At 50.1% G+C, this 20,858-nt stretch overlaps 1 protein-coding gene across 10 annotated transcripts in view; it reads left to right on the top strand.

Annotated features, from left to right (window-relative positions):
• Window positions 1-294: 294 nt before the first annotated feature.
• Window positions 295-20,858, top strand: part of THRAP3 (thyroid hormone receptor associated protein 3) — a 105,471-nt gene continuing 84,907 nt past the window's right edge. For 5 of the 10 annotated variants that reach the window (XM_077993244.1, XM_077993226.1, XM_015135111.3 and 2 more), the window contains exon 1: window positions 19,948-20,006. The gene's annotated coding sequence lies outside the window, so the exon portion shown is untranslated. 10 annotated transcript variants of the gene reach the window in all.

Raw genomic sequence — 20,858 nt, 5'->3', positions numbered from 1 at the left:
AGCAAAAACACCCAGACCCCTGTTCGCTTTCTCTGGCTTGGGAAAACTCGTCAAGACTTCTCTGATGGGTCCCACTTCCGCCCCTCCCAAGCTGGGAGCCCTGTGCTGTGGAGTAACCCAGCATAGTAACTGGCTCCTGGAGCTGGGCCTTGGTAAACAAGAGCCCTGGCTGGGGGATGTCTTTTGGTGCCTGGCAACCTCCGCTTTTGGCTTGGCAATCCCAAAGCCTGTAACAACCGCAGTCCCCACCCCCAGGCCGGAAGGAGTAAACACCCGCAGCAAGCAGAGCAAAATACAAATTACAACCTTAAGACGTTTCCCTGCTGCATTGACAGACCGGGGTGATAGCAACAAACACCTAAGGCTCTGAACTAAACAAAAAGAAGAGTCCAGGCTAGGAAAGGAGAGATTCTGGCTAGACTTCAAGAAAGACTGAAGACTTTTTTTTTTTTGAAACAGTCTGGCTCTTTCGCCCAAGTTGGAGTGCCGTGGCAGAATCTTGGCTCACTGCAACCTCAGCCTCCCGGGTTCGAGCGATTCTCCTGCCTTAGCCTCCTGAGTAGCTGGGATTACAGGCACCCACTACCACGCCCAGCTAATTTTTGTAACTTTAATACAGACGGGGTTTTGCCCTGTTGGCCAGGGTAGTCTTGAACTCCTGACCTCAGGTGAGCCACCCGCGTCAGCCTACCAAAGTGCCAGGATTATAGGCATGAGCCACCGCAGCCAGCCAAGAAAGACTTCTTAGCCTACCTGGAGGAAGACTAAACACAGGCACTGTGAGGGTAAGTCAGCTCCCCTCCAGGCTGCCCACGTGAGCACTCAAAGCTGGCAGCCTCCCCCACGCTCACGGAGCTTCCTTTCATAGTTCCCACTGCCTCAGGATGAAGTCCTGTTAATGGCCGAGTGCCTGGACCTTCCCTGTAAGATAGGAGTCGTCATATGGATGAGAAAACTGAGGCTCAGAGAGGATAGGTCACTTGCCTGAAGGCACACAGCTAAAGCAGTAGTCAAGGGTGGGAATGTGAAGTCAGATCTGGCATCAAAATCTGTGTGCTCTTCCGGCTGTTTGACCTCACCTCTCATCTCCATCTCACCCCAATCTACCTTTTGCAGCCTCCCCAACCACAACCTCCACCACCCCTCTGCCCCCCAGTGTAAAGGAGGTGGGAGAAGGAAAACATGAATTTATTGATGAACTTCACAACAAGAGAATTATGTTAGTTATTACTGAATAAACCATAGTAATATTATCTTTTTCTTTTGTAGTTTTCTTTTTGGCATGTCCATGTAATCAACATAATTTTTTTTTTTTTTTTGAGATGGTATTTCGCTCTGTCACCTCAGGCTGGAGTACAGTGGCATGATCTTGCCTCACTGAAACCTCCACCTCCCGGTTTCAAGCAATTCTCCCACCTCAGCCTCCTGAGTAGCTGGGACTACAGGCATACACCACCATGCCCAGCTAATTTTTGTATTTTTTGTAGAGATGAGGTTTTGCCATGTTTGGCCAGGCTGGTCTCAAACTTTTTTTTTTTTTTTTTTTGAGACGGAGTCTCGCTCTGCCGCCCAGGCTGGAGTACAGTGGCCGGATCTCAGCTCACTGCAAGCTCCGCCTCCCAGGTTCCCGCCATTCTCCTGCCTCAGCCTCCCGAGTAGCTGGGACTACAGGCGCCTGCCACCTCGCCCGGCTAGTGTTTTGTATTTTTAGTAGAGACGGGGTTTCACCGTGTTAGCCAGGATGGTCTCGATCTCCTGACCTCGTGATCCACCCGTCTCGGCCTCCCAAAGTGCTGGGATTACAGGCTTGAGCCACCGCGCCCGGCCTTTTTTTTTTTTTTTTTTTTTAGAGACAGTCTGCCCAGGCTGGAGTGCAGTGATGGAATCATGGCTCACTGCAGCCTCGAACTCCTGGGCTCAAGTGATCCTGCCACCTTAGCCTCTCATGTAGCTGGAACTACAGGTAGGCTGATACCATGCCTGGCTTATTTTAAAATTTTTTGTAGAGATGGGATCTTACTATATTGCCCAGGTTGGTCTCAAACTCCTGGTCTCAATGATCCTCCCACCTTGACCTGCCAAAGCACTGGAATTACAGGAGGGAGCCACTGCATCTGGCCCAACACAATCATATTTTAAAGCTTAGCGTTACTGAACTTTTCCTCTCTAAGCAAGATAAAGAGGTTTTTTTTTTTTTTTATTTTTGAGATGGAGTCTCGCTCTGTCGCTTAGGCTGGAGTGCAGTGGCCGGATCTCAGCTCACTGAAAGCTCCGCCTCCCGGGTTCCCACCATTCTCCTGCCTCAGCCTCCTGAGTAGCTGGGACTACAGGCGCCCGCCACCTCGCCCGGCTAGTTTTTTTTTTTTGTATTTTTTTTTAGTAGAGATGGGTTTTCACCGTGTTAGCCAGGATAGTCTCGATCTCCTGACCTCGTGATCCTCCCGTCTCGGCCTCCCAAAGTGCTGGGATTACAGGCTTGAGCCACCGCGCCCAGCCAAGAGTTTTTCAACCTTGGCACTACTGCTATTTTGAGCAGGATTATTCGTTGTTGTGAGGGATTTGTCTTGTGCATTGTAGGATGTCTAGTAGCATCCCTGGCCTCAATACCCAATAGATGTCAGCAGTACTGCCCCATGCTCGGGGTTGTGACAACCACAAATGTCTCCAGACATTGCCAAATATCCTCTGGGGGATTGAATTGTCCCTGGTTGGGAAACACTGAATTACACCAGATAATAAAGTGCCCGTTTCAATGAGGCAGGTCTTAGGACTAAATAAAATGCACCAGCAAGTAGCTTGGAGGAGATAGATCAGTGAGGTTCAGGCTCTTGCTTCTGATGCAAGAGGGGCTGGGGAAGCAGCTTCTAAAATCTGAATCCTAATCTGCAGCAGGGCCTGGATGGATCCCCTGAGGACTGACCTTTGACTTTCCTGGGAATAACTGTCTTTGCAGGAGCCCACCACTATCCAATCTAATTCTGAGAGGAGTCAGTGGTGTTACATTCACTGCCACCCGAAAGGGGACACCCCAACTGCAAGAGGAACTTGTTTGGGGTCAAGTGTGGAAAAAGAGTGGCAACAGTTAGTGGGTGCCACATCCTGCTTTTGCACAGGTGGTGGTGGAGAGGGACGTGGGAGGGGCTGCAAGTATCTTCTAGAACAGTGCTACGCAAAGTATGGTCCATACGCTGGTTTTGGTCTGGTCCCCAATGAATTGAGAGTGTTTAAAAACTTATTTTTTTTTTTTTTTGAGACGGAGTCTCGCTCTGTCATCCAAGCTGGAGTGCAGTGGCTGGATCTCAGCTCACTGCAAGCTCCGCCTCCCGGGTTCACGCCAATCTCCTGCCTCAGCCTTCCGAGCAGCTGGGACTACAGGCGCCCGCCACCTCGCCTAGCCAGTTTTTTGTATTTTTTTAGTAGAGACGGGGTTTCACTGTGTTAGCCAGGATGGTGTCGATTTCCTGACCTCGTGATCCGCCTGTCTCGGCCTCCCAAAGTGCTGGGATTACAGGCATGAGCCACTGCGCCCGGCCCCTTTTTTTTTTTGAGATAGAGTCTAGCTCTGTTACCCAAACTGGAGTGCAGTGACACGATCTCCACTCACTGCAACCTCCACCTCCTGGGTTCAAGTGATTCTCCTGCCTCAGCCTCCCAAGTAGTTGGAATTACAGGCACCCGCCACCACGCCCAGCTAATTTTTAGTAGAGACGGGGTTTCATCATGTTGGCCAGGCTGATCTCGAACTCCTGACCTCAGGTGATCCACCTGCCCCAGCCTCCCAAAGTGCTGGGATTACAGGCGTGAGCCACCACATCTGGTGCTTAATAGCAATCAGACTGAGGAAATTTATGTCTGTTGTGTGTAATAACAAAAAAATGTATTTTGTATGTCTTTTTAAACTTTATTTTTCTAGTAAGTTCTAGTAAGTCTTTTGTTTTTTTGAGATAGAGTCTCATTGTGTTGCCCAGAGTGGAGTACAGTGGCACGGTCTTGGCTCGCTGCAATCTCCTCCCAGGTTCAAACAATTCTCCTGCTTTCTAAGTAGCTGGGATTACAGGCACGAGCTACCACACCTGGCTAATTTTTGTATTTTTAGTAGAGATGGGGTTTCACCATGTTGGCCAGGCTGATTTTTTTTTTTTTTTTTTGAGACGGAGTCTCACTCTGTCACCCAGGCTGGAGTGTGGTGGCATGATGTCGGCTCACTGCAAGCTCCGCCTCCCGGGCTCATGCCTTTCTCCTGCCTCAGCCTCCAGCGTAGCTGGGACTACAGGCTCCTGCCACCACGCCCAGAGAATTTTTTGTATTTTTAGTGGAGACGGGGTTTCACCGTGTTAACCAGGATGGTCTTCCTGACCTCATGATCTGCCCGGCTTGGCCTCCCAATGTGCTGGGATTACAAGCGTGAGCCACCGAGCCCAGCCTTTTAAAAAATTTTTTGGGCAGGGCGCGGTGGCTCACGCCTGTAATCCCAGCACTTTGGGAGGCCGAGGCGGGTGGATCACGAGGTCAGGAGATCGAGACCATCCTGGCTTACACGGTGAAACCCCCGTCTCCACTAAAATTACAAAAAAAATTAGCCGGGCGTGATGGTAGTCCCCAGCTACTCGGGAGGCTGAGGTAGGAGAATGGTGTGAACTTGGGAGGCGGAGCTTGCAGTGAGCCAAGATTGCACTACTGCACTCCAGCCTGGGCCACAGAGCGAAACTCCATCACAAAAAAATTTTAAAAGTTAAAAAATTTGAAAAAAAATTAAAAAAAATTAGCCAGGTGTGGTGGCAGGCACCTGTAGTCCCAGCTACTCCAGAGGCAGAGGCAGGAGAATGACATGAACACAGGAGGCGGAGCTGTCAGTGAACCGAAATGGCGCCACTGCACTCCAGCCTGGGTGACAGAGCGAGACTCCGTCTCAAAAAAAAAAAATTTTTTTTTTGGTAGGGAATAGAGGCTCACTACATTGTTCAGGCTGGTCTTGAACTCCTGGGCTCAGGTGGTCCTCCTGCCTTGGCCTCCCTATGTGTTGGGATTACAGGCGTGAGCCACCGTGCCCGGCCTAGGTCAGCATTTTAAAAATGCTATTACTGGGCCAGGCACGGTGGCTCACGCCTGTAATCCCAGTACTTTGGGAATCTGAGGCGGGTGGATCACAAGGTCAGGAGTTCAAGACTAGGCTGGCCAATATAGTGAAACCCCGACTTTACTAAAAATACAAAAATTAGGCCAGGCGCGGTGGCTCACGCCTGTAATCCCAGCACTTTGGGAGGCCGAGGCGGGCGGATCACAAGGTCAGGAGATCGAGACCACGGTGAAACCCCGTCTCTACTAAAAAAACAAAAAATTAGCTGGGCGCGGTTGTGGGCGCCTGTAGTCCCAGCTCCTCGGGAGGCTGAGGCAGGAGAATGGCGTGAACCCGGGAGGCGGAGCTTGCAGTGAGCCGAGATCGCGCCACTGCACTCCAGCCTGGGCGACAGAGCGAGACTCCGTCTCAAAAAAAAAAAAAAAAAAAAAAATACAAAAATTAGCCGGGCATGGTGGCACGCGCCTGTAGTCCCAGGACTTTGGGAGTCTGAGGCGGGTGGATCACAAGGTCAGGAGTTCAAGACCAGGCTAGCCAATGTAGTGAAACCCCAACTTTACTAAAAATACAAAAATTAGCCGGGCATGGTGGCACGCATCTGTAGTCCCAGCTACTCAGGAGGCTGAGGCAGGAGAATTGATTGAACCCGGGGGCAGAGGTTGTGGTGAGATGAGATTGTGTCATTGCACTCTGGCCTGGGCAGCAGAGCAAAACTCCATCTCAAAAAAATGAACAAACAAATAAAAATGCCATTACTGGGGCCCCAGCTCATACCAAATAGATCAGAATCTGGGAGGTGGGGCACGAACATGGACATGGGGATTTTTGGTAAAATCGATTCCCAGGGGGATTAATGGGCAGCTAGAGGGAGAATCTCTGCTTTATAGAAGTGTCAGCCTTGGAGGCTGGGTGTGGTAGCTTATGCCTTTAATCTCAGCACTTTGGGAGGCTAAGGCAGGAGGATCACTTGAACTCAGTAGTTCGAGACCAGCCTGGGCAACATAGTGAGACTTCATCTCTATATAAAATTATTTTAAAATTATAGGCTGGGCACGGTGGCTCACGCCTATAATCCCAGCACTTTGGGAGGCTGAGGCAGGCGGATTGCCTGAGGTCAGAAGTTTGAGACCAGCCTGGCGAACATGGTGAAACCCTGTCTCTACTAAAAATACAAAATAATTAGCTGGATGTGGTGTCGTTCGCCTGTAATCCCAGCTACTCAGGAGCTGAGGCAGGGGAATTGCTTGGACCAAGGAGGTGGTGGTTGCAGTGAGCTGAGATTGTGCCACTGCGCTCCAGCCTTGATGACAGAGCAAGACTCCGTCTCAAAAAAAAAAAAAATATATATATATATATATATAAAATATAATATAATTTTAAAGTGTCAGTTTTGGAAGCAAAAAGATGGGAGCTTTTGGCAGTGGTTCCCAAATGTATCTGTGCATTGGAATCACCTGAATCAACTTTAAAAAAAAATGATGCCTGTGATCCATCCAGAGACTGTGATTTGCTTGGTTTGACATGTGGTCTAAGTGTTAGAATTTCTTCTGATTTTTTTTTTTTTTTTTTTTTTTTTGAGGTGGAGTCTCGCTCTGTCGCCCAGGCTGGAGTACAGTGGCCGGATCTCAGCTCACTGCAAGCTCCGCCTCCCGGGTTCCCGCCATTCTCCTGCCTCAGCCTCCGGAGTAGCTGGGACTACAGGCGCCCGCCACCTCGCCTAGCCAGTTTTTTGTATTTTTTAGTAGAGACGGGGTTTCACTGTGTTAGCCAGGATGGTCTCGATCTCCTGACCTCGTGATCCTCCCGTCTCGGCCTCCCAAAGTGCTGGGATTACAGGCTTGAGCCACCGTGCCCGGCCAAGTGTTGGAATTTTAAAAACATCTTGAGATAGGCCAGGTGCGGTGGTTCATGATGTAATCCCGGCACTCTTGGGGGCTGAGAAGGGAGGATTGCTTGAGCCTAGGAGTTCAAAACCAGCCTGGGCAACAAAGTGAGACCCTGTCTCTGCATAGTGTTACGCTCCTGTAATCCCAACACGTTGGGAGGCCAAGGCAGGAGGATCACTTGAGCCCAGGATTGAGCCCAGGAGTTTAAGACCTGCCTGGGAAGCACAGAGAGACCCTGTCTCTACCAAAAAAGAAAAAAAAAAATTAACTGGACCTAGTGGCATGTGCCTGTGTTCCCAGCTACTAGGGAGGCTGAGGTGGGAAGATTGCTTGAACCTAAGAGGTCGTGGCTGCAGTGAGTTGTGATCACACCACTGTACTCCAGCCTGGGAGACACAGTGAGATCATGTCTCAAAAAGAAAAAAAAAATCAAAAAGTTAGCAGAGCTTGGTGGTGCATGCCTGTAGTCCTAGCTACTTGGGATGCTAAGGTGGGGGGATCACTTTGGCCCAGGAAGTGGAGGCTGCAGTTAGCCATGTTTGTACCACTTCATTAAAGCTGGGGCAACAGAGCCAGACCCTGTCTCAAAACAAACAACAAAAAAGCAAACATCCCGAGATTACTCCAATATCCAAACAAGCTTGGGAACCACTAGACTAGAGTATTCCTGAGGGTAGATACTCACTGACTGGTGAGGGAGTAATCATTCTCTGCTCAAGCTCAGCAATGAGGGGCCGCCTCTTTCCAATGATCAACAGCAAACAAGCCACTGTTCCCCTGACTAGAGTGTTTGGTTTGCTTCTGGAAAGCAGAGATGGAGGTGACGCCCCCTTGGTCAGTCTAAGCAATAGCAAAGGTAATTGCTCCTCTCTTCCTTAGGTGGCCCTTCAAGCGCAGAAGGTCAGATAGTTCTGCTGGTTCGTCTCTACTGATTTCCCTTTCCAGCTTCCTTTCTGTCCTGAGAGCCTCTTGTACACAAGAGATAGCTCTAACAGCTCCTCTCTTAGTCATGACTTCAGTGTAGAAGAAACCCAACCCAAACCAACTCATTTATTGGCTCATGGCATGGAAAAGTCCATAGGTGCTGCTAATGTCAGGCATGGCTGAATCCAAGAGCTTAACTGGTATATCTGGGGAAGATGTCTTTCTCAACTCATGCTCTGCTCTCCAGCTGTGTTGACTTCATTCTCAGGATGGCTCCCTCTCAATGGTGGCAGAGATGACCATTACCGAGTCCAGGTTGGTGCTTTTCCAGTTTAGCAATGCCAGGGGAAAGAGAGGGTCCTTTCCTCAGTGGTTCAGTCAAGGTCTCAGGCTGATGCTCATTCCATCTGCTATCCCAGTTTAAGCCATCTGCCAATCACTGGGGCCAAGGAAATGAAATGTACTGATCAGTCAGTCACCTGCTCACCTTGAAGTGAGAGTGGGGGACGGATAGCTTTTCTTTTTCTTTTCCTTTCTTTTCTTTCTCTTTCTTTCTTATCTTTTTTTTTTTTTTTTTTTTTTGAGACAGAGTCTCGCTCTGTCGCCCAGGCTGGAGTGCAGTGGCCGGATCTCAGCTCACTGCAAGCTCCGCCTCCCGGGTTTACGCCATTCTCCTGCCTCAGCCTCCCGAGTAGCTGGGACTATAGGCGCCCGCCACCGTGCCCGGGTAGTTTTTTTTTTTTTTTTTGTATTTTTTAGTAGAGACGGGGTTTCACCATGTTAGCCAGGATGGTCTCGATCTCCTGACGTCGTGATCCGCCCGTCTCGGCCTCCCTAAGTGCTGGGATTACAGGCTTGAGCCACCGCGCCCGGCCTCTTTCTTTCTTTCTTTCTTTTTTTTTTTTTGAGACTGAGTCTCGCTCTGTTGCCCAGGCTGAAGTGCAGTGGCGCGATCTCGGCTCAGTGCAACCTCCGCCTCCTGAGTTCAAGTGATTCTCCTGCCTCAGCCTCCCAAGTAGCTGGGATTACAGGTGTGTGCCACCATGCTTGGCTAATTTTTGTATTTTTGGTAGAGATGGGGTTCACCATGTTGGCCATGCTGGTCTCAAACTCCTGGCCTCAAGTGATCCACCCACCTCGGCCTTCCAAAGTGCTGGGATTACAAGCGTGAGCCACCACACCCAGCAGGGATAACTTTACAAAGGATTATCAGAGTGCTGCTACCAGAGGAAGGAGTGGAAGGTGCTGAACAGGCAGAACAACAGATGCCACTCTGTTTGCTCCTAGGTCAGCAGAGGGATGCCATGTGCAGAAATCACAACGATGCAAGACAGAGTCTGACAAATGCAGTCAGTGTTGGGGTACTCCTAAAAGATGCAGATTCTGAACTGATGAGATAGGCCTTTGATAGGTGGGGCTGCTGGGGAGGAAGGGCATGAGCAGGCATGAGGAAGCAGGAAGTCCAGAGTATGGTCAAGATGAGAACACATGACTGGAATATTGTGTATGAAGAAGCCAAGGCTGGTATGACATGGAGGCCAGATACTAGAGGTTTAGAGCTTGTCCCTCATTCTGATGGCAATGGAGGGCCTTGGAAGGTGATGGTGAAGCTGGCGAGATCATCAGAGTTTATACCTTGCAGGGCCTTGTAGACTACACTAAGGGTTTAGGGTTTGATCCTGAGGGCACTGGAGACAGGGGTTGACAGGATCAGAGTTGTACTTGAGGAACAACCCTCTGACTACCTTTTGTAGGATACCTCTCCGCTTGGATGGAGAGAGGCAGAAAACAAGGAACCTTGGAGACCTTATCATAGCCAACACTTCATATTCCTTACTTTGGCCCAAGCACTGTTCTAAGACATACTCTGTTCTTTGAGACATGTAAAGGCCTAAAACAGGGTGGTAGAAGACTCAGTAGATGTTCTGGGGGCAGAATACAGTGGATGTTGTGGCTGATGCAATATGGTGGATAAGATAGAAGGAGGAAGCTAAGATTCCTCTGAGATTTTGAAGTTGGGCGATCAGAAAGACAGAAGAACTCCTGACCGGGCGCGGTGGCTCACATCTGTAATCCCAGCACTTTGGGAGGCCGAGGCAGGTGGATCGCCTGAGGTCAGGAGATTGAGCCCAGCGTGGCCAACATAGTGAAACACTATCTCTACTAAAAATACAAAAAAGGCCGGGCGCGGTGGCTCACGCTTGTAATCCCAGCACTCTGGGAGGCCGAGGTGGGCGGATCACGAGGTCAGGAGATCGAGACCATCTTGGCTAACATGGTGAAACCCCGTCTCTACTAAAAACACAAAAAATTAGCTGGGCGTGTGGTGGGCGCCTGTAATCCCAGCTGCTCGGGAGGCTGAGGCAGGAGAATGGCGTGAACCCAGGAGGCGGAGCTTGCAGTGAGCCGAGATCGCGCCACTGCACTCCAGCCTGGGCGATAGAGCGAGATTCTATGTCAAAAAAACCAAAAAAACAAAAAAACACAAAAAATTAGTTGGGCGTGGTGGTGGGCGCCTGTAATCCCAGCTGCTCGGGAGGCTGAGGCAGGAGAATCGCTTGAACCCAGGAGGCGAAGGTTGCAGTGAGCCGAGATCGCACCTTTGCACTCCAGCCTGGGCAACAAGAGCCAAACTCTGTCAGGGGAGGGGAGGGGAGGGGAGGGGAGGTAGGGAGAGGAGGGGAGGTAGGGAGGGGAAGGGAGGTAGGGAGGGGAGGGGAGGTGGGGAGGGGAGGGGAGGCGGGGAGGGGAGGTGGGGAGGGGAGGTGGGGAGGGCAGGTAGGGAGGGGAGGGGAGATAGGGAGAGGAGGTGGGAAGGGGAGGGGAGGTGGGAAGGGGAGGGGAGGCGGGGAGGGGAAGGGAGGGCAGGGCAGGGCAGGGCAGGGCAGGGCAGGGCAGGGAAGGGCTCCTAACAGAAACAGGAAAGAGCTAAGGAAAGTCCATACATACACGTACCTACTGCTGTCAATTCCATGCTTAGCCAACTGCTGGATTCTAGGAAGACAAAGAACGAACTAGTTGTTGCCCTTCAGGAGTTGGCTCTCTGTAGGTGGCACAGATGGGCGATTTCAACACATTGTGATGAGTGTGGTAAAACCTGTATAAGCAGCTTGGGCTAGGGAGTTGACTCCTTCTGCCCTTTCTCAGCCAGCTGATCACCAAGACCAGTAGATATGATCTCCTAAACGTCCTCTCTCTTGAATCTTCCCACTTTTCTTCATCCCCACTGAGAATACACTAGACCATGCCATTGTCCCATCTCATCTGGAATACTATGATATAGCTTCCTTACTGGTCTCCCCACTTTCACTCTAGTTTGCCCTAATCCTTTCTCACATTATACCACAGTAATCCTTTAGAAAAGGAAATGCGAGCCAGGCTCAGTGGCTTATGCCTGTAATCCCAGTACTTTGGGAGGCTGAGGTGGGTGGATCACCTGAGGTCAAGAGTTCAAGAACAGACTGACCAACATGGTGATACTCCATCTCTACTAAAAATACAAAAAAATTAGCCGGGCATGGTGGCACATGTCTGTAACCCCAGCTACTCTGGAGGCTGAGGCAGGAGAATCGCTTGAACCTGGGAGGTGGAGATTGCAATGAGCCAAGATCGCACCATTGCACTCCAGCCTGGGCAACAAGCGCAAAACTCCGTCTCAAAAAAAAAAAAAAAAAAAAAGTAAAATAAAAATAAAAAAGGAAATGAGAATCACGTCCCTCCCTTGCTTATAAACCGCTCAATGGTTTCCCATTGTTCTCAGAATAAAATCCAATATCCTCAATTTGGACTGTCAGACCCAGTAGGATCTGGCTGCTTAGGACCTGGCCGACCTTATTGTGCTTCTCCTCCTATTACACTCCAGAGTCAATGGCAGGCCTAACAACACTTAGGATGTGCCATGTTCCTTCAGGCCACAGCGCTTTTCCATGTGTTGTTCCTTCTGTCTGGAATGCTCTTCCCCAATTCTTGGCCTGGCTAACTATATTGTTTACGGGTCATTCCCTTAGGGAAGCATCCCTTAAACTTCTAGCCTAGAATGGGACCTCCAGATTCTACACCAAGCCAGCAAGCCTTTTCTGTAAGGGGTGAATCATTCATATTGTAGGCTTTGCAGACCACAGAGTCTCTGTTGCAACCACTCTACTCTGCAGTTAGAGCAGCCATAGACAGTAACAAGAATGCATTTATGGACACTGAACTTTGAATTTCATACACTTTCTGCATGTCACAAAAGGAAAATTTTCTTTCTTTCTTTTTTTTTTTTGAGACAGAGTTTTGCTCTTGTTGCCCAGGCTGGAGTGCAGTGGCACGATCTTGGCTCACTGCAACCTCCGCCTCCCGGGATTCAAGCAATTCTTCTGTCTCAGCCTCCTGAGTAGCTGGGATTACAGGCATGAACCACCACGCCAGGCCAATTTTTCTTTTCAGTAGAGATGGGGTTTCTCCATGTTGGTCAGACTGGTCACAAACTCCCGACCTCAGGTGATCCACCTGCCTCGGCCTCCCAAAATGCTGGGATTACAGGCATAAACCACCACGCCCAGCCAATAAAATTTTCTTTTTTTTTTTCCCTAACCATTAAAAAATGTAAAAATAGGCTGGGCATGGTGACTCATACCTGAAATCCTAGCACTTTGGAAGGCCTAAGCAGGAGGACTGCTTTAGCCCAGGAGTTTGAGACCAGCCTGGGCAATACAGTGAGACCCTGTCTCTACAAAAAATTAAAAAGAAAACACTGGCTGGGCGCGGTGGCTCGCGCCTGTAATCCCAACATTTTGAAAGGCTGAGGCGGGTGGATCACCTGAGGTCAAGAGTTCAAGACCAGCCCGGCAGGCCGGGCGCGGTGGCTCAAGCCTGTAATCTCAGCACTTTGGGAGGCCGAGGCAGGTGGATCACGAGGTCAGGAGATCGAGACCATCCTGGCTAACATGGTGAAACCCCGTCTCTACTAAAAATACAAAAAACTAGCCGGGCGTGGTGGCGGGCGCCTGTAGTCCCAGCTACTCGGAGGCTGAGGCGGGAGAATGGCGTGAACCCGGGAGGTGGAGCTTGCAGTGAGCCGAGATCGCGCCACTGCACTCCAGCCTGGGCGACACAGCGAGACTCCGTCTCAAAAAAAAAAAAAAAAAAAAAAAAGACCAGCCCGGCCAACATGGTGAAACCCCCGTCTATACTAAAAATACAAAAATTAGCTGGGTGTGGTGGTGTGTAATCCCAGCTACTCAGGAGACAGAGGCAGGAGAATCTCTTGAACTGGGACGTGGAGGTTGCAGTGAGTGGAGATCACACCACTGCACTCTAGCCTGGGTGAAAAAGCAAGACTCCGTCTCAAAAAAAAAAAGAAAAAAAAAAGCCAGATGCGGTGGCTCACACCTCTAATCCTAGTGCTCTGGAAGGCCGAGGTGGGTGGATCACAAGGTCAGGAGTTTGAAACCAGCCTGGCCAATATGGTGAAACCCCATCTCTACTAAAAATACAAAAATTAGCCAGGCGTGCTGGCGGGCACCTGTAATCTCAGTTACGCAGGAGGCTGAGGCAGGAGAATCGCTTGAACCTGGGAGGCAGAGGCTTCAGTGAGCCGAGATTGCGCCACTGCACTCCAGCCTGGGTGACAAAGCAAGACTCCGTCTCAAAAAAAAAAAAAAAAAAAAATTAGCTGAGCATGGTGGTGCATGCCTGTGGTCCCAGCTACTTTGGGGGCTAAGGTAGGAGGATCGCTTGAGCCCAGGAGGTCAAGGCTGCAGTGAGCTGTGATCACGCCACTGCACTCCAGTCTGGGGGACAGAGCCAGACTCTGTCTCAAAAACAAATAAGTAAATAAAAATGTAGGCCGGGCGCGGTGGCTCAAGCCTGTAATCCCAGCACTTTGGGAGGCCGAGGCGGGCGGATCACAAGGTCAGGAGATCGAGACTACAGTGAAACCCCGTCTCTACTAAAAATACAAAAAATTAGCCGGGCGCGGTGGCGGGCGCCTGTAGTCCCAGCTACTCAGGAGGCTGAGGCAGGAGAATGGCGGGAACCCGGGAGGCGGAGCTTGCAGTGAGCCGAGATCGCGCCACTGCACTCCAGCACTCCAGCCTGGGCAACAGCGTGAGACTCCGTCTCAAAAAAAAAAAAAAAAAAAAAAAAAAAAAAAAAGTAAAAATAATCCTAGTTTCTGGCCATATGAAAACAGGAGATGGGCCAGAATTGGCCCATAGGTTTAGTTTGCTGACCTCTGTTCTGTGCTATCAAAGAATATACCATATACTCTTCCTGCATTGCACTCATCCCATTAGTAATTAATTATGCATGCGATAGACTTCTTAATGCTATCTCCCCAGTTGGAGGTAAGCTCTGTGAGGGAAGGGACCACATCTGTTGTGTTTACTCTTTTTTTTCCTGAGTATCATAGTACAGGGCCTGACCCATGGTATGTGCCCACCAAATGAATGAAGTGATACAGTTTTCTCTGCTTTGAAAGGAACTCAAAGCCTCATGGAGAATGCAGACATACAAACAATTAAATACACACCTAACTAGGTAATGCTGTATTGGAAGGAAGAAGAGTTTGGTTTCTGGCAGGGTGAATTTGAGATACCAGTGGGAAATCAGAGTATGGTGGCTCCTATATATCTGGAACTAAGTGAGTTGAATCTAAGATGTAGATAAGGGAATAAGGTGCTTAAAACAGATGTTAAAGTGGCCGGATGCGGTGGCTCACGCCTATAATCCCAGAACTTTGGGAGACCAAGGTGGGCAGATCACAAGGTCAGGAGATTGAGATCATCCTGGCTAACGGTGAAACTCTGTCTCTACTAAAAATACAAAAAATTAGCCGGGCGTGGTGGTGGGTGCCTGTAGTCCCAGCTACTCCGCAGGCTGAGGCAGGAGAATGGTGTGAACCCAGGAGGCAGAGCTTGCAGTGAGCCGAGATGGCGCCATTGCACTCCAGCCTGGGTGACAGAGCGAGATTCGAGACCATCCTGGCTAACATGGTGAAACCTTGTCTCTACTAAAAACACAAAAAATTAGCCGGGCGTGGTGGTGGGCGCCTGTAGTCCCAGCTACTCGGGAGGCTGAGGCAGGAGAATGGCGTGAACCCGGGAGGCGGAGCTTGCAGTGAGCCAAGATTGTGCCACTGCACTCCAGCCTGGGTGACAGAGCGAGATTCCGTCTCAAAAAATAAAAAATAGGCCAGGTGCGGTGGCTCACGCCTGTAATCCCAGCACTTTGGGAGGCTGAGGGCGGATCACTTGGGGTCAGGAGTTTGAGACCATCCTGGCTAACACAGTGAAACCTCGTCTCTACTAAATATACAAAAAATTAACTGGGCGAGGTGTCGGGCGCCTGTAGTCCCAGCTACTTGGGAGGCTGAGGCAGGAAAATGGCAGAACCCGGGTGGCGGAGCTTGCAGTGAGCCGAGATTGCGCCACTGCACTCCAGCCTGGGCGACAGAGCGAGATTCCATCTCAAAAATAAACAAATAAATAAATAAATAAATACAATAAATACAATAAAAAATTAAAAATTAAAAATAAGAGATGTTAAAGCTACCTGAGGATGCCACATCACTCAAGAGGAGAGGTCACTCAGGGAGAGAGGCTGAATGAGGAGAGGAGAGGACAGAGACTGGAACATTGGGGTAAATTTCTGGGCCAGGGAAGGGGCAGAGATTGGTAGAGATGTTAGAACAGATCCAAGATAGATCTTGTTTTACTGTGATTTGTAGATATGGCATTGTTTCTTATAAACTGCGAGTTTGTGGCAACCCATGTCAAGCAACTCTATTGGCACCATTTTTCCAAAGGCATGTGCTCACTTTGTGTCCCTGTCACATTTTGGTAATTCTTGCAATATTTCAAACTTTTTCATTATTATTATACCTGTTATAGTGATCAGTGATATTCCTATCAATTAACATCAGTTATGTTACTATTGTAATTGTTTGGCAGTGCCACATACTGCACCTATGAACTTAGTAAGTGAATTTATTAAGTGTTGTGTGAACTTAGTAAGTGTTGTGTGCGTACTGACTGCTCCACCAACTGGCCATTCCGTTTCTCTCCTTCTCCTCCAGTCTCCCCGTTCCCTGTTGCCTGAGACACAACAATATTGACAATAGGTCAATTAATAACCCTATAAAATCCTACAATGGCCTCTAACTGTTCATGTCTCTCACTTTAAATCAAAAGCTAGAAATGATTAAGCTTAGTGAGGAAGGGATGTCAAAAGCCTAGACAGGCAGAAAGCTGGGCCTCTTGTGTCAATTAGCCAACTTGCAAATGCAAAGAAAAAGTTCTTGAAGGAAATTAGGACAGGCACAGTGGCTCACACCTGTAATCCCAGCACTTTGGGAGGCCGAAGTGGGTGGATCACTTCAGGTCAGGAGTTCGAGACCAGCCTGGCTAACATGGTGAAACCCTGTCTCTACTAAAAAAAAAATACAAAAATTAGCCAGGTGTGGTGGCAGGCGCCTGCAGTCCCAGCTACTTGGGAGGCTGAGGCAGGAGAATCGCTTGAAATCAGGAGGCAGAGCCTGCAGTGAGCAGATACTGCGTCATTGCACTCCAACCTGGGCAACACAGCAAAACTCTGTCTCAAAAAAAAAAAAAAAAAAAAAAAGGCCTGTATGGTGGCTCACGCCTGTAATCCCAGCACTTTGGGAGCTGAGGTGGGCAGATCACAAGATCAGGAGATTGAGACTATCCTGGCTAACATGGTGAAACCGCGTCTCTACTAAAAAATACAAAAAAAAAAAAAAAAATTAGCGGGGCGTGGTGGTGGGCGCCTGTAGTCCCAGCTACTCCGGAGGCTGAGGCAGGAGAATGGCATGAACCCAGGAGGCAGAGCTTGCAGTGAGCCCAGATTGTGCCACTGCACTCCAGCCTGGGCGACAGAGCCAGACTCCGTCTCAAAAACAGAAAAAGAAAATGCCAGGCATGGTGGCTCACGCCTGTAATCCCAGCACTTTGGGAGGCCGAGGCGGGTGGATCACGAGGTCAGGAGATCGAGACCATCCTGGCTAACACGGTGAAACCCCGTCTCTACTAAAAATGCAAAAAAAAATTAGCTGGGCTTGGGGGCACACGCCTGTAATCCCAGCTACTCGGGAGGCTGAGGCAGGAGAATGGCGTGAACCCGGGAGGCAGAGGTTGCAGTGAGCTGAGATCTCTCCACTGCACTCCAGTCTGGAAGACAGAGCGGGACTCCATCTCAAAGAAACAAAAACAAAAACAAAAACAAAAACAAAAAAAAGAAATTAAAAGTGCAACTCCAGCCCGGGCGTGGTAGCTCACGCCTGTAATCCCAGCATTTTGGGAGGCAGGGGCGGGTGGATCACGAGGTCAGGAGTTTGAGACCAGCGTGGCCAAGATGGTGAAACCCTGTCTCTACTAAAAATACTAAAATTAGCCAAGCACAGTGGCGGGCGCCTGTAATCCCAGCTACTTGGAAGGCTGAAGCAGGAGAACTGCTTGAACTTGGGAGGCGGAGGTGGCAGTGAGCTGCAATCACGCCACTGCACTCTAGCCTGGGCAACAGAGCAAGGCTCTGTCTCAAAAAAAAAAAAAAAAAGAAAAAGAAAGAAAGAAAAAGTGCAACTCCAGGAAATAAATGAATCATAAGAAGGCAAAACCGCCTTATTGCTGATATGGAGAAAGTTTTTTGTGGCCTAGAAAGAGGATCAGATCAGTCACAGCATTCTCCTAAGCGGTGATCCACCGTTCCTAGCATATGCCTGTATTTCTTTTCTTTTTTTTTTTTTTTGAGATGGAGTCTTGCTCTGTCGCCCAGGCTGGAGTGCAGTGGCGCGATCTCCACTCACTGCAAGCTCCGCTTCCCGGGTTCACACCATTCTCCTGCTTCAGCCTCCCGTGTAGCTGGGACTACAGCCGCCCGCCACCACGCCCGGCTTATTTTTTAAAATGTATTTTTAGTAGAGACGGGGTTTCACCGTGTTAGCCAGGATGGTCTCGATCTCCTGACCTCGTGATCTGCCTGTCTCGGCCTCCCAAAGTGCTGGGATTACAGGCGTGAGCCACCGCGCCTGGCCTTGCCTGTATTTATTAAAAGGGGAGCAAAGTAGGTATTTTGGTATCCATCTAGTTTACTACCATGTTCCCAGTATTTTACACTGGGCATGGTATTACAGTAGATACCCAGAAAGTCTTTTAATTTAAAATTAAATTGGCCGGGCGCGGTGGCTCACGCCTGTAATCCCAGCACTTTGGGAGGCCGAGGCGGGCGGATCACAAGGTCAGGAGATCGAGACCACGGTGAAACCCCGTTTCTACTAAAAATACAAAAAATTAGCCGGGCGCGGTGGCGGGCGCCTGTAGTCCCAGCTACTCAGGAGGCTGAGGCAGGAGAATGGCGTGAACCCGGGAGGCGGAGCTTGCAGTGAGCCGAGATTGCGCCACTGCACTCCAGCCTGGGCGACAGAGCGAGACTCTGTCTCAAAAATAAAATAAAATAAAATAAAATAAAATAAAATTAAATTGACTCAGCCCCGTGGCTCCAGCCTGAAATCCCAGCACTTTGGGAGGCCGAGGCAGGTGGATCACTTGAGGTCAGGAGTCGGAGATCAGCTTGGCCAACATGGCGAAACCCCGTTTCCACAAAATGTACAACAATTAGCCGGGTGGTCGCATATGGCCCTAAAATCAGCTACTCATGAGGCTGAGGCAGGAGAATCGCTTGAACCTGGGAGGCAGAGGTTGCAGTGAGCCGAGATCGCACCACTGCGCTCAACCCGGGGCCACATAGGGGGAATCTCAAAAAAACAAAAAACAAAAAACAATTAAATTAGAACGTTTTAAGAAGCACTACTCAGTACGTGGACCACAGGAAGTGCTCAAAGGAGAAAGAGTAAGCCGTGTGGAAAGAATGCTGCCGAAACCACTGAGGGCAAGGGCTGATGTGCTGTGGTCTGCGACTTGAGTTGAGCCTTGCAGCTTTTCTCTTAGGAAGAGCATTGGATTTCTTTATTCATTGATGTGTACTTTGTCTACTTTTCTCTGGAGGTGCAGAAATCCATCAAAACTGATCTCGGCTCTCAGAGAGCTCACAGTCTGGTCGGGGAAGGCCCTGATACTTATAGAGTAAGAGGCAAACTTACAGTGGGAACACAAGCACAGGGAGGAGCTAGTCAACTTTGAAAGCATCACAGGTGACATATGAGATGGGTCTTAAATGTTCAAAGGCACTAGCGCAGAAATTCCGGAGGAAACCAGCCTGTGCAAAACTGATAAACGCTGGGATTCTCAAACTTGTAGGTGGGCAAGAATCACCCGACAGGTTGGTTTAAAATGTAGATTGCAGGGATACACTCCCCAGTAAACTTCGGGTTCAATACCCAAGTAGCATCCATTTTAACAAGCTTCCCAGGAGGCTAGTCAGAAAATCATAGTTACAGAAGGAGGGCTGGGGAGCGGCGGCTTCTGGGTCTCCGAATGAGGGCACACAATGAAAATTTAAAAAAACGAAACCAAACCAACCCCTCCATTTGCGTTGCGCCTTCAGGGTGCTTGAGGCTTTCCTGTGCCTTACTTTGTCGGAGCCTCGCAAAAATGCTGTGGGGTGGAAATTAGGAGTCTCATTTCAAAGGGGAGGAAACAGGTTTAGAGAGGAGGGATGAATTTGCTCAAGGTCACAAAGCGGAAGGGGGTAGAGCAGAGACCGAAAATCGGCAGACTCCCAACTCGGAAGCTTTTCGACCAGGTAAGCTGGCCCGGAGTAGGTGGGGCTCAGACTCTCCCTGCAGGCCGGTTCCAAAATGGTGGGGGCAGTGGCGTCAGCAACGCCCCCGCCCCTTCCGTTCACCGCCCTCCTCCATCTCCGGGCCACCCCGGCGGGGGGATGGGAATGGACCCGAGCAATCCACGTGACTGCCGACAACCGAGCGCGTGACGCAAAGCGGCGGGCCCAACGCTCGCCTTGTCTTTTGGGAAAGGTAGTTCCGGTGGCAGCCAAGTCGGCCAGGAGAGGCGGGCGTAGGACTACATTTCCCAGGACGCAGCGGGTCTACGCCGTCGCCGTCGTCGGAGAGCGGAGACGCTGGGCGCGCTGTGGGGCGGGGGCGAGGTTCGGGCTGGTTGTGCCGTTGCGAGCTGCAGCTGCGATCGCTGTGGTAGGCCCAGGTGAGTAAGCGCCTCTGATGGAAGTTAGGGCAGCTTAGCCGGCTCCAGTGGTTTCATCTCTTATCTTTTTTCCCCAGCTGGGTCAAGGGCTCGGGGAAGGCCTGGCGCGGAGTCGCTCCCCCGCGCTTACACCCTGGCCTCTTCTGAGCGGGCTCCACTCTCTCCGGCTCCTCCCCCTCCCCGCCCTTCAGGGCTTCCCCTGGCCCTGGCCTAGCTCCCGAGGCTCTGGGTCGCCTTCTCTCCAGAGCAGCTCTTAGCGCCACTTTTTCTTGCAGTCGGCCTGGGGGCGGCCACTCCCTACTCTTTGCCTTTTGGTCGTATGAACCCCATTATTTGGATTTATTTTCCCGGAACTCCTGTGTGCCCTTCCCCCCATCCAGTCCCCATTGGCCTGGTTCTGTCTTCTCCTAGGGCGCATGTGGCTGCCCCTCAGTAAATGTTAGTATCGCTTCCGTTCTTTCCAGCCTGGTGGCCAAAAAAGGGATAGTCCAAATTTGTCTCCTACGGGAATATTAGAGTTCTCACTTTTTTTCTTGGGCTGGAGCTGAGGCCGGCTTGCGTTCCAGTGGCAGTCGGCGTGAGTTCTGCTTATATGAGGTGACTTATTTTGCTTCTCTTAGCGCCTAAGAAACTTATCAACTTTTGTCTTTGACTTTCCAAATCTTAGGGGTGGAGTATGGCAGCAGAAGCTGGGGAGCAGCAGTGGTGCACAGAAGTTGGAAGCCATCAGTGGCAGTACAGGGTTTATGGGGAATTTGTTAATTGGATTGAAGGGAAAGCCTTTGAGAGTGTAGAAGGACCTGGCAGGAGAGAGGCAGTGAAGCTTCTGTGGGGAGCATAACGGAAGTGTTC

Source organism: Macaca mulatta, chromosome 1 (assembly GCF_049350105.2).
Source record: "Macaca mulatta isolate MMU2019108-1 chromosome 1, T2T-MMU8v2.0, whole genome shotgun sequence".
NCBI lineage: Eukaryota > Metazoa > Chordata > Mammalia > Primates > Cercopithecidae > Macaca > Macaca mulatta.
Note: the sequence above shows the minus strand (reverse complement) of the source record. Positions and strands in the feature narration are given on the sequence as shown.